This window comes from Bufo bufo, chromosome 5, assembly GCF_905171765.1.
Source record: "Bufo bufo chromosome 5, aBufBuf1.1, whole genome shotgun sequence".
NCBI classification, from domain to species: Eukaryota; Metazoa; Chordata; class Amphibia; order Anura; family Bufonidae; genus Bufo; species Bufo bufo.
This window is the reverse complement of record NC_053393.1, coordinates 24,276,144-24,290,806: the sequence shown is the minus strand read 5'-3', so window position 1 is coordinate 24,290,806 and position 14,663 is coordinate 24,276,144.

The following is a 14,663-nucleotide window of genomic DNA, read 5'->3' as shown; positions in this document are numbered from 1 at the left end:
TATTCCAAAGATAGTATAACTACCCCACAAGTGACCCCATTTTGGAAAGAAGAGACCCCAAGGTATTTCGTGATGGGCATAGTGAGTTCATAGAACTTTTTATTTTTTGTCAGAAGTTAGTGGAATATGAGACTTTGTAAGAAAAAAATAAATAAAAAATCATCATTTTCCGCTAACTTGTGACAAAAAATAAAAAGTTCTATGAACTCACTATGCCCATCAGCGAATACCTTAGGGTGTGTACTTTCCGAAATGGGGTCATTTGTGTGGTGTTTCTACTGTCTGGGCATTGTAGAACCTCAGGAAACATGACAGGTGCTCAGAAAGTCAGAGCTGCTTCAAAAAGCGGAAATTCACATTTTTGTACCATAGTTTGTAAACGCTATAACTTTTACCCAAACCATTTTTTTTTTACCCAAACATTTTTTTTTTATCAAAGACATGTAGAACAATAAATTTAGAGCAAAATTTATATATGGATCTCGTTTTTTTTGCAAAATTTTACAACTAAAATTGAAAAATTTCATTTTTTTGCAAAAAAATCGTTAAATTTCGATTAATAACAAAAAAAGTAAAAATGTCAGCAGCAATGAAATACCACCAAATGAAAGCTCTATTAGTGAGAAGAAAAGGAGGTAAAATTCATTTGGGTGGTAAGTTGCATGACCGAGCAATAAACGGTGAAAGTAGTGTAGGTCAGAAGTGTAAAAAGTGGCCTGGTCATTAAGGGTGTTTAAGCACTGGGGGCTGAAGTGGTTAAAGAGTAATGAGGGGGGAGTCGCAGAGAGCGACGAGGAGAAAGCAAAGCTGTTAAATATTTTTTTCTCAAGTGTATTCACTGAGGAAAATAAACTGTCAGATGAAATGCTGAATGTTGAAATAAATTCCCCATTAAAAGTGTCCTGTCTGACCCAGGAAGAAGTACAACAGCGACTTAAAAAGATCAAAATAGACAAATCGCCAGGACCGGATGGCATACACCCCCGTATCCTAAGGGAATTCTCTATACTGACAGGGAGTGTCCCACAGGATTGGCGCATAGAAAATGTGGTGCCAATATTCAAAAAGGGTCCAAAAACAAACTATAGGCCGGTAAGTTTAACATCTGTTGTGGGTAAACTGTTTGAAGGTTTTCTGAGAGATTCTATCTTAGATCATCTCAACGGAAATAAGCAAATAACGTCATATCAGCATGGCTTCGTGAGGGATCGGTCATGTCAAACTAATTTAATCAGTTTCTATGAAGAGGTAAGTTCTAGACTTGACAGCGGCGAATCAATGGATGTCGTATATCTGGACTTCTCCAAAGCATTTGACACTGTACCACATAAAAGGTTAGTATATAAAATGAGAATGCTCGGACTGGGAGAAAACGTCTGTATGTGGGTAAGTAACTGGTGAGGGATAGAAAACAGAGGGTGGTTATTAACGGTACACACTCAGATTGGGTCACTGTCACTAGTGGGGTACCTCAGGGGTCAGTATTGGGCCCTATTCTCTTCAATATATTTATTAATGATCTTGTAGAAGGCTTGCACAGTAAAGTATCAATTTTCGCAGATGACACTAAACTGTGTAAAGTAATTAACACGGAAGAGGACAGTATACTACTACAGAGGACAGTATACTGTATATATACTACAGAGGACAGTATACTGTATATATACTACAGAGGACAGTATACTGTATATATACTACAGAGGACAGTATACTGTATATATATACTACAGAGGACAGTATACTGTATATACACTACAGAGGACAGTATACTGTATATATACTACAGAGGACAGTATACTATATATATACTACAGAGGACAGTATACTTTATATATACACTACAGAGGACAGTATACTGTATATATACTACAGAGGACAGTATACTGTATATATACTACAGAGGACGGTATACTGTATATATATACTACAGAGGACAGTATACTGTATATATACTACAGAGGACAGTATACTGTATATATATATACTACAGAGGACGGTATACTGTATATATACACTACAGAGGACAGTATACTGTATATATACTACAGAGTACAGTATACTGTATATATATACTACAGAGGACAGTATACTGTATATATACTACAGAGGACAGTATACTGTATATATACTACAGAGGACAGTATACTGTATATATACTACAGAGGACAGTATACTGTATATATATACTACAGAGGACAGTATACTGTATATACACTACAGAGGACAGTATACTGTATATATACTACAGAGGACAGTATACTATATATATACTACAGAGGACAGTATACTTTATATATACACTACAGAGGACAGTATACTGTATATATACTACAGAGGACAGTATACTGTATATATACTACAGAGGACGGTATACTGTATATATATACTACAGAGGACAGTATACTGTATATATACTACAGAGGACAGTATACTGTATATATATATACTACAGAGGACGGTATACTGTATATATACACTACAGAGGACAGTATACTGTATATATACTACAGAGTACAGTATACTGTATATATATACTACAGAGGACAGTATACTGTATATATATATACTACAGAGGACAGTATACTGTATATATACTACAGAGGACAGTATACTGTATATATACTACAGAGGACAGTATACTGTATATATACTACAGAGGACAGTATACTGTATATATACTACAGAGGACAGTATACTGTATATATACCTCAGAGGACAGTATACTGTATATATACTACAGAGGACAGTATACTGTATATATATACTACAGAGGACAGTATACTGTATATATATACTACAGAGGACAGTATACTGTATATATACTACAGAGGACAGTATACTGTATATATATACTACAGAGGACAGTATACTGTATATATATATACTACAGAGGACAGTATACTGTATATATACCTCAGAGGACAGTATACTGTATATATATATACTACAGAGGACGGTATACTGTATATATACACTACAGAGGACAGTATACTGTATATATACTACAGAGTACAGTATACTGTATATATATACTACAGAGGACAGTATACTGTATATATATATACTACAGAGGACAGTATACTGTATATATACTACAGAGGACAGTATACTGTATATATACTACAGAGGACAGTATACTGTATATATACTACAGAGGACAGTATACTGTATATATACCTCAGAGGACAGTATACTGTATATATACTACAGAGGACAGTATACTGTATATATATACTACAGAGGACAGTATACTGTATATATATACTACAGAGGACAGTATACTGTATATATATATATACTACAGAGGACAGTATACTGTATATATACACTACAGAGGACAGTATACTGTATATATACTACAGAGGACAGTATACTGTATATATACTACAGAGGACAGTATACTGTATATATACTACAGAGGACAGTATACTATATATATACTACAGAGGACAGTATACTATATATATACTACAGAGGACAGTATACTTTATATATACACTACAGAGGACAGTATACTGTATATATACTACAGAGGACAGTATACTGTATATATACTACAGAGGACGGTATACTGTATATATATACTACAGAGGACAGTATACTGTATATATACTACAGAGGACAGTATACTGTATATATATATACTACAGAGGACGGTATACTGTATATATATACTACAGAGGACAGTATACTTTATATATACACTACAGAGGACAGTATACTGTATATATACTACAGAGGACAGTATACTGTATATATACTACAGAGGACGGTATACTGTATATATATACTACAGAGGACAGTATACTGTATATATACTACAGAGGACAGTATACTGTATATATATATACTACAGAGGACGGTATACTGTATATATATACTACAGAGGACAGTATACTGTATATATACTACAGAGGACAGTATACTATATATATACTACAGAGGACAGTATACTATATATATACTACAGAGGACAGTATACTTTATATATACACTACAGAGGACAGTATACTGTATATATACTACAGAGGACAGTATACTGTATATATACTACAGAGGACGGTATACTGTATATATATACTACAGAGGACAGTATACTGTATATATACTACAGAGGACAGTATACTGTATATATATATACTACAGAGGACGGTATACTGTATATATACACTACAGAGGACAGTATACTGTATATATACTACAGAGTACAGTATACTGTATATATATACTACAGAGGACAGTATACTGTATATATATATACTACAGAGGACAGTATACTGTATATATACTACAGAGGACAGTATACTGTATATATACTACAGAGGACAGTATACTGTATATATACTACAGAGGACAGTATACTGTATATATACTACAGAGGACAGTATACTGTATATATACTACAGAGGACAGTATACTGTATATATACTACAGAGGACAGTATACTGTATATATACCTCAGAGGACAGTATACTGTATATATATACTACAGAGGACAGTATACTGTATATATATACTACAGAGGACAGTATACTGTATATATACTACAGAGGACAGTATACTGTATATATATACTACAGAGGACAGTATACTGTATATATATATACTACAGAGGACAGTATACTGTATATATACCTCAGAGGACAGTATACTGTATATATATATACTACAGAGGACGGTATACTGTATATATACACTACAGAGGACAGTATACTGTATATATACTACAGAGTACAGTATACTGTATATATATACTACAGAGGACAGTATACTGTATATATATATACTACAGAGGACAGTATACTGTATATATACTACAGAGGACAGTATACTGTATATATACTACAGAGGACAGTATACTGTATATATACTACAGAGGACAGTATACTGTATATATACCTCAGAGGACAGTATACTGTATATATACTACAGAGGACAGTATACTGTATATATATACTACAGAGGACAGTATACTGTATATATATACTACAGAGGACAGTATACTGTATATATATATATACTACAGAGGACAGTATACTGTATATATACACTACAGAGGACAGTATACTGTATATATACTACAGAGGACAGTATACTGTATATATACTACAGAGGACAGTATACTGTATATATACTACAGAGGGCAGTATACTACTACAGAGGGATCTGGATAGACTGGAGGCTTGGGCAGATAAGTGGCAGATGAGGTTTAACACTGACAAATGTAAGGTTATGCACATGGGAAGGAATAATGCAAGTCACCCGTACATACTAAATGGTAAAACACTCGGTAACACTGACATGGAAAAGGTCCTAGGAATTTTAATAAACAGCAAACTAAGCTGCAAAACAGTGTCAGGCAGCTGCTGCCAAGGCCAATAAGATAATGGGTTACATCAGAAGGGGCATAGATGCCTGTGATAAGAACATATTCCTACTACTTTACAAATCGCTAGTCAGACCACACATGGAGGACTGTGTACAGTTCTGGGCTCCTGTAAACAAGGCAGACATAGCAGAGCTGGAGAAGGTCCAGAGGAGGGCAACTAAAGTAATAACTGCAATGGGGCAACTACAGTACCCTGAAAGATTATCAACATTAGGGTTATTCACTGTAGAAAAAAGACGACTGAGGGGAGATCTAATTACTATGTATTATTACATCAGGGGTCAGTACAGAGATCACTCCCATCATCTATTTATCCCCAGGACTGTGACTGTGACGAGGGGACATCCTCTGCGTCTGGAGGAAAGAAGGTTTGTACACAAACATAGAAGAGGATTCTTTACGGTAAGAGCAGTGAGACTATGGAACTCTCTGCCTGAGGAGGTGGTGATGGTGAGTACAATAAAGGAATTCAGGAGGGGCCTGGATGTATTTCTGGAGTGTAATAATATTACAGGCTATGGCTACTAGAGAGGGGTCGTTCATCTAGGGAGTTAGTCTGATGCCTGATTGGAGTCGGGAAGGAATTTTTTATTCCCCTAAAGTGAGGAAAATTGGCTTCTACCTCACAGGGTTTTTTTGCCTTCCTCTGGATCAACTTGCAGGATAACAGGCCGAACTGGATGGACAGAGGGATTTTTTCGGCCTGATATACTATGTTACTATGTTACTAAGAAAAAAGCAGCTAAGTAAAGAAAAACGAGTGGCCATCATTAACTTAAGAAATGAAGGTCAGTCAGTCAGCCGAAAAATTGGGAAAACTTTGAAAGTAAGGGCTATTTGACCATGAAGGAGAGTGATGGGGTGCTGCGCCAGATGACCTGGCCTCCACAGTCACCGGACCTGAACCCAATCGAGATGGTTTGGGGTGAGCTGGACCGCAGAGTGAAGGCAAAAGGGCCAACAAGTGATAAGCATCTCTGGGAACTCCTTCAAGACTGTTGGAAGACCATTTCAGGGGACTACCTCTTGAAGCTCATCAAGAGAATGCCAAGAGTGTGCAAAGCAGTAATCAAAGCAAAAAGTGGCTACTTTGAAGAACCTGGAATATGACATATTTTCAGTTGTTTCACACTTGTTTGTTATGTATATAATTCCACATGTGTTAATTCATAGTTTTGATGCCTTCATAGTCATGAAAATAAAGAAAACTCTTTGAATGAGAAGGTGTGTCCAAACTTTTGGTCTGTACTGTATATATAAACTAACTAACTGTCTAATATAATGACACAGTAAAGCACAGAGCACAGCAATGTCACTGCTCTCTCTCTTACACAGCTTTAAAAAACTACAGAAAATGGCTGCTGGGGAGGTTCTTATATAGTAAGGGGTCGGCAACTTTCCTATTGGTTGCTAGGTGTTGCTAAGCTCAGACAGAGACATTGCAGCCTTCTCATTGGCCCAGAAGCAAGAAGGGAGGTTACTGACGGAAAAAGAAATCTAGAATATTTGAAGATACGAATATATATCACTATATTCTAAATATTCGCAAATTCTCGAAGTGCTGATATTCGCAATTAATATTCGCGATTCGAATAGTCGCGCCCATCACTAGTAGTGAAAGGGGTGGAACTGCGGCAGTATTCTATTTTCCAATTTTCCAATTTAAAGGGGGCCTCTGACCCCTGAAAAGACTACTGGTAAAAAAAAGGAAATGTATGGTGGCTGCTGTGGAGAGGTGTGATGCTACACGACGCAATGGTGACAGGGAGCATCGGGGTCCATTGTCACCTTCAATTAGACCTTTACATTTTTATCTTTCCTTAGGGGTCTAAAAAAACATTTAATACAAAATTGTAGGAGACCCAATGACATAAAAGGAGCAGCACTGGAAACCTGCACTATGTGATATCATTACAGAACGAGGACGATCTGTGGAAGTGAAACTTAAGTGGCAGTTGTATTAAAGGGGCGTTATGGTGTCAAGTTATAGGATCATGCACACGCCCGTATGTATTTTGACGTCCGCGTGCATTCCGTACTTTGTGGAACGGAACAGCCCCTGATAGAACAGTCCTATCCTTGTCCGTAATGCGGACAATAATAGGACATGTTCTATTTCTTGCGGAACGGAAATACGGACATACGGAAACGGAACGCACGCGGAGTAACCAGTATTTTATGAGGACCCCTTGAAATGAATGGGAAAAAAACTGAACTGACACAGGAAGGAAATACGTTTGTGTGCATGAGGCCTAAAGCTAATTTATTGTATACTGAAAGGTTCTACAATTTTGAATAAACTTGAAGAAATTTATCACAGTTTTCGGGATCTCTGCTTTCCTTCATTGAATTGAAATAGTTTTTATTTACTTCCAGTGGGTACGTTTTTTGTAGGTAGTCATTGGGACAGAGGCTCCACTGACTGGAGCTGAAATGATGCTGACTTTTTTTCCTCTGGATTTTTTGGAGTGCTGCCTCTTTTTCTGTGGATCCTGGTCACTGGTCCTTAGGGGGATTGCACCCAGTAATTTGCCAGATTGCTGCTTTTCTTACTTTTGTATTAGTGTTTGGGGCAGTTAGCGCCTCGGGTTCTGCTCTGTCGGAGCTGGGCCATACAGAACCACGAGTATAATAAGCAGCTATATAGCACAGGACCACAAAGGACCAAAGCCGTGCATAAAACATTAGCATTTACCTCCCTGGTTGTCTAGGGTAGTGAAGGGGTTAAACTCTGCATCCCTGGTGGTCCAGGGCGGTGAAAAGGGTTCATGCAAATATCCCTGGTGGTCTAGGGCAGTGATGAAGTTTATATCAGTATCCCTGGTGGTCTAGGGCAGTGATGAAGTTTATATCAGTATCCCTGGTGGTCTAGGGCAGTGATTAAGTTTATATCAGTATCCCTGGTGGTCTAGGGCAGTGATGAAGTTTATATCCGTATCCCTGGTGGTCTAGGGCAGTGATGAAGTTTATATCAGTATCCCTAGTGGTCTAGGACAGTGATGAAGTTTATATCAGTATCCCTAGTGGTCTAGGACAGTGATGAAGTTTATATCAGTATCCCTAGTGGTCTAGGACAGTGATGAAGTTTATATCAGTATCCCTGGTGGTCTAGGGCAGTGATGACGTTTATATCAGTATTTCTGGTGGTCTAGGACAGTAAAGAAGTTTATATTAATATCCCTGGTGGTCTAGGACAGTAATGAAGTTTATATTAGTATCCCTGGTGGTCTAGGGCAGTGATGAAGTTTATATCAGTATCCCTGGTGGTCTAGGGCAGTGATGAAGTTTATATCAGTATCCCTAGTGGTCTAGGACAGTGATGAAGTTTATATCAGTATCCCTGGTGGTTTAGGGCAGTGATGAAGTTTATATCAGTATCCCTGGTGGTCTAGGACAGTAATGAAGTTTATATTAGTATCCCTGGTGGTCTAGGGCAGTAATGAAGTTTATATCAGTATCCCTGGTGGTCTAGGACAGTGATAAAGTTTATATCAGTATCCCTGGTGGTCTAGGGCAGTGATGAAGTTTATATTAGTATCCCTGGTGGTCTAGGACAGTAATGAAGTTTATATTAGTATCCCTGGTGGTCTAGGACAGTGATGAAGTTTATATCAGTATCCCTGGTGGTCTAGGGCAGTGATAAAGTTTATATCAGTATCCCTGGTGGTCTAGGGCAGTGAAGGGGGTTATTTCCAGTACACCTGGTGGTCTAGTGCAGTGACTGGGTTTCTTTCATTATCCATGATGGTGAAAGGCAGTGAAAGGGTTAAAATAAGAACATCCCCTCGTAGTCTAAGGAAGTCAAATGGTTAATTCTAAGATCCTGGGATCCATTACTGATTACACTACAGGTACCAGTCCCCGGCTGGAGTTTCTTGTTTTCTCCCAGCACTTGTTGAAGAGATGAGAGCAGGGAGGGGATAGAGAGGACCGTGCAGCTGGAACTGTATGATCGGACAGAGCATTTCAGGAGCGATCTGCCTGATCATTAAACGAGAGCTCAGGGGGTCCAACTTTCAATGAGTGGGGCTCGAGGTGTGAAGTGGCTCTGTGATACGGCCAGGTATCCCCTAGAAGTAAACAACAGAAGTCCCCATTCACTGACAGCAAGGAGAGGTCTTGAAAACCACAAGGAACTGATACAGAAAATATACTGGAAGATTCTATAACTATACAATCCAGTATTAATGGCTAAACCTGTAATCGATGTAATGATCGCAGGTTGGGGGTCATTACTTGCGGTCTGCCGTTTCTGATTCTGACCACCCCGGTAAACGGCGGCCATGCTGGAGGACGCCACTCAACTTTCCCAGAATTTTATATCATATTCAGATTATATATATAATCATTTTAGTTTTTTATTGAAGGGGAGGCCTTTGAGCCAAGTACGTGTTACTCTATAAAGTTATAATGACGTTACCAAAATATATGAAACACCCCCCCCCCCCATATCAATAATGACCAGTTACTGTCAGGACACAAGACCTTCATTCCATGGAAGTTCTGATCACCACATGTCCTGGGTCACACGGATATAATTTCATCTCCTGACTAAATTCTGCAGAACCCGGGGCCCCAGAGTCGGGCGGCTACATATATAGGATATCCTCATGACATGGGTAAGGTTTCCACACATGTCGGACTACTTAACATTCCTTCACCCCCCCCACCTTGAAGATTACTTGGCTTGTTAGCTCAGGAGAACTGAATCCGAGCGGACACGGAGCACATGGGAAGGGGAGACCTTTCATAAGGCACAAGAGTGCGGACCCCCGACCCAGAAATGTCCTTTCCATGCACAGAGAAGACTCCGCTCCTGACACTAAGGGCTCATGCACACCACCGTATGTATTTTGCGGTTCCCAAAAAAAAGGATCCACAAAAAATACGGATGACGTCCGTGTGCATTCCGTATTTTGCGGAACGGAAGAGCTGGCCCCTAATAGAACAGTCCTATCCTTGTCCGTAATGCGGACATGTTTAATTTTTTTGCAGAACGGAAATACGGAAACGGAATGCACACGGAATAACTTCCATTTTTTTGCAGACCCATTGAAATGAATTGTTCCGCATATGCGCGGACACGGAAAGAAAATACATTTGTGTGCATGAGCCCTAACACTAACAGATTAGGGAAACTGCTTAACTGATAATTCCATGCCTTGTAAATGATTTGCCCGGAGTGCCCCTTTAAGGCAGTTTCAGACGAGCGAGTTGACTATGAGAAACGTGCTCCATGTTGGGGCGTGATTTCCCATCGTGGACACTGCTCTTGTAACGGGACCACACAGTATTAGGGCTCATGCACACGACTGCGCCGTGTTTTGCCGTCTGAAAATTGTGGATTCGCAAAACATGGATGCCGACCGTTTGCGTCCCACAATTTGCGGAACGGCACACGCGGCCCATGATAGAAATGCCTATTCTTGTCCGCAAAATGGACAAGAATAGGACATGTTCTATATTTTTTTTGCGGGGCCATGGAACGGAGCAACGGATGCGGACATCAGGCGAAGTGCTGTACGGATCTTTTGTGGCCCCATTGAAGTGAATGGGTCCGCACCCGAGCAGCAAACAGCAGTCATTAGTGATGGACGAACAAATGTTCGCGAACCGCGCGTTCGCGACGGGCCCCTTTCACTTTAATGGCAGGCGAACCTAAAAAACCTTCAGGTCATATGTGCAGCCACCAAATACTTACTAGAAGTGCACAAATAGTCCCACAACATGGACAGTGACATACCAGAGGGGGATCAATGGCAAAAATTCCCACAAAAAATATGTATTTTAATCAGGGGTTCATTTTTATGCGTCTTAAAGGGAAACTCTCAAAAATGTGCCCTGCTGAAGCCTAAAAATGTTTTATTTTAGGTCACGAGAGTACCGGCCCCAAAAATTTGGCTTTCCCTTGACAGAAAAGAACAAGTGATGATGTGGCTGGAGGTATATTAGACGGTCACTGGGTAACAATTTTGCTTTAGGCCACTGGAGTAGAGGCCCCAAAAATTAGGCATTCACCTGACAGAAAAGGCCTTTTATGCCGCTGTATATACATAAGACAAGGACCATTCATTGATCAAGATATAGGACAGCTCTGCCTCCTGATTTGGGACGGTCAGGTGCACCTATCTGATGTCGCACTCCAAGCACCGTATAATATTGTAAAAGTAAAGATGGGCACTCTAATATCCGGAACCACCGGGTGATAAGTTTATTCAAAATAGCGTCGATTGCATATAATAACAATTTCATAAAATATAAACAATAAATGAAATATCTAAAATAGGCCTGCTACCGCTAAAATCAATCTAAATATCTAATACATATAAATAGCTGCTGTTGAAAACCATTAGGAATAGGATTAATAGTCCGCTGCTGATAAAACAACCTCTGATTGCAATGGTAGAGTACTTTGGATGAATATTCAATAAGCGTCTGCCAATGTTACTTTTAGGTGATGTATCTCATAAGAAAAAAATATGTATATCGTGACAAATCTTAAAAATATAATCCAAAAAAAAAAAGAAAAAAAATGTTGGTGATCACTTTAAAATTGTGCACAAAAGGAAAAGTCAATTTGAACTGTAGAGTGTTACTGTGTTTCAAGTAGGTAGTATTCAACGTGAATATAGTGGTGATTCCACAACAGCAGCAGATGCCTCTGAATGTCAATATTTGCTCCAATAGTAATCACCTTCCGCAGTCAACCATAGATTTAAGCAATAGTAGCTAATGTAGCAACTAGTGAGTATCAATATTTGCGCCAATGTTAGTCACTTTCCACAGTCCACCATAGGTTTAAGCGATAATAGCTGTTTATAGTAGTACTCACGCTTGATGCTGTAATCCGGTCTGTAGCGTGGCTGTAACAACGGCTTACCTCCTGTATGAAGTGAAGAGGTACCTTGCTGGTGTATCTAGACACTGTGGTCCGCTCTCATTCATTGTTCTGGATGGTGGCGGATATGTGTGGGCTGGCAAATTCAATTACACATGGTTGTCACAGGTGTTGAATTCCTCCGAGATCCATGCCTCATTCATTTTTAGAAATGAGAGATAGTCTACACTGTCGTGAGCTAGGTGAGTGCGTTTATCGGTCACGATCCCCCCTGCTGCGCTGAACGTCCTTTCGGACAGGACACTGGACGAGGGGCAAGCCAAGAGTTTCATGGCAAATTGTGCCAGCTGTGGCCACAGGTCAAGCCTGCACTCCCAGTAGGGGTTCCACGCTTCTCAGAGCGTCCACATCTGCCGTTAACCCGATGTAGTCAAACACCTGTCGGTCTAGGAGTTCCCTGAGGCTGGATGCGGAGGGCGGCTGCCGATGGGTTGGCTGCAAGAATAATCTCATATCCGAAGTGACCAACACATCTTCAAACCGCCCTCTTCGTGCAGGCGCGGTAGGATTGGTACTCGCACCTGTTTCGCTGTGGGTGGAAATTCCTCTGCTAGCACACTCAACAGAAGAATGCAGCATCTCTTGCAGCAAGGCCTGGAAATGTTGCATTCTGCCAGCCCTTTGTAATGCTGATAACATGTCTGCTATTTTGTGCTTGTACCGGGGGTGTAAGTACGTTGCCACCCAGTACTGGTCCTTGCCCTTTATGCTTTTTATACAGGGGTCCCTCTTCAAACACTGGAGCATGAAGACCCCCATTTGCACTAAATTGGAAGCGGTGGACCGCCATGGCTCCTGCTCATCGCACAAGAGAATGTTGTCCTCGGTCTCCTCCCCACAGCCACGGACAACACCAGGGATCCCTGAAAAGTTTAAAGTCACCCTAAAAGCCTGCTATTCTTGCTCCTCCTTCACCTCCTCCCCCCAGCCACCATCCTCCTCCTCCTCCTCTTCAGACTCCTGCTGACTTGTCTCAGATGGAGTATCCCCACCTGGGAATTCATTGAGCATTGCGACTTCCTAGTCTTCCAGCTACTGCTCCTCGACGGCTTGAATGACACAACACAATGCTTGTTCCAGAAAGAAGGCATAAGGTACGATGTCACTGATTGCGCCCTGGCTGTGATCTCATCAAATGGCCGCAGAAGTCTGGTGATCTCATCAAATGGCCGCAGAAGTCTGCATGCGTTGCGCATGAGCAGCCACTGGCGCGGTGAAAAGAAACCAAGCTCCCCAGAACCTGTCCTGCTGCAGAGTTTGTACCGATAGTCGTTAACAGCACATTGGTGCTAGAGCAGCCTATCAAGCATATACAAGGTGGAGTTCCAGCGTGTCGGGCAGTCACAAACTAGACGTCTGCTGGGCAGGTGGTGTCACCGCTGAACGTCAGCAAGGCGAGCCATGGCCGTGTAAGATCATCAGAAATGGCTACAGATTTTCCTACAGGACGTCCTGAACACCGCGGTATTTGGCAACGAATCAATGCACGACTAAGTTCAGGACGTGTGCCATGCTTCAGCGCACTCAGCAGATTGGCACCGTTGTCGCACACCACTTTACCAACTGTCAAATTGAGCGGGGTTAGCCAGGCACAACAGCCGCAGCACAGCATGGCAACGATGCCGTTCTGGGAGATATATTTCCTTCCGGGGACCTTCCATTGCGGTGTGCCAATGGCCACAAATTTTCTAAAGGCCTCCGAGTCCACCACCTTCACCACCCCTCACATTTGAGATCTCAGAGTAGGCAGCAACAGCGGGGACCTCCCTCGTTGGGCTGATCTGGGTACTGTCGTCATACCGCTGGGTGGCAGCCGTTGCTATCTCCTCTTCCTCATCCGATGTCAAGAATGGATGCGCATCGGTATGGTCTGGGAATGGATGGGAAAATAATACCTCTGACTCGAATGGAGGGGCTATGGTTTTGGTGTCTTTGGGGGTGCACACAGCAGAGAGTGAGGGGGGTGCAGATACAGAGGATGAGGAGGGTACAGAAGCGGAAGGCTGAATGAGCCACTCAACCAACTCTGGCACGTCCTTTGACGTAATCGCGCGCGCTTTCCCCCATTTCCCACTTAGGCTCCGGCCTGTGCACCTGCCCGACCGCTACCAGCCCTGCGGAAAGGCCTGCCTTTTCCTCTGCCTGTAATTTTCAAAATGACCCTGTGCAAAAGTCCCTAGAGAAGAGCAGTATTTGTGGAAGCAGGTAAATTGCAGGCCTCAATCAATATTTGGTGGAAACAACATGTATATCAAACCCCTTAATCAGTATTTTGTGGAAGCTGGTATCTCGCAGGCCTCAATCAATATTTGGTGGAAGCAGGGATATCAATCCCCCTAATCAATATTTTGTGGAAGCAGGTATATCGCAGGCCTC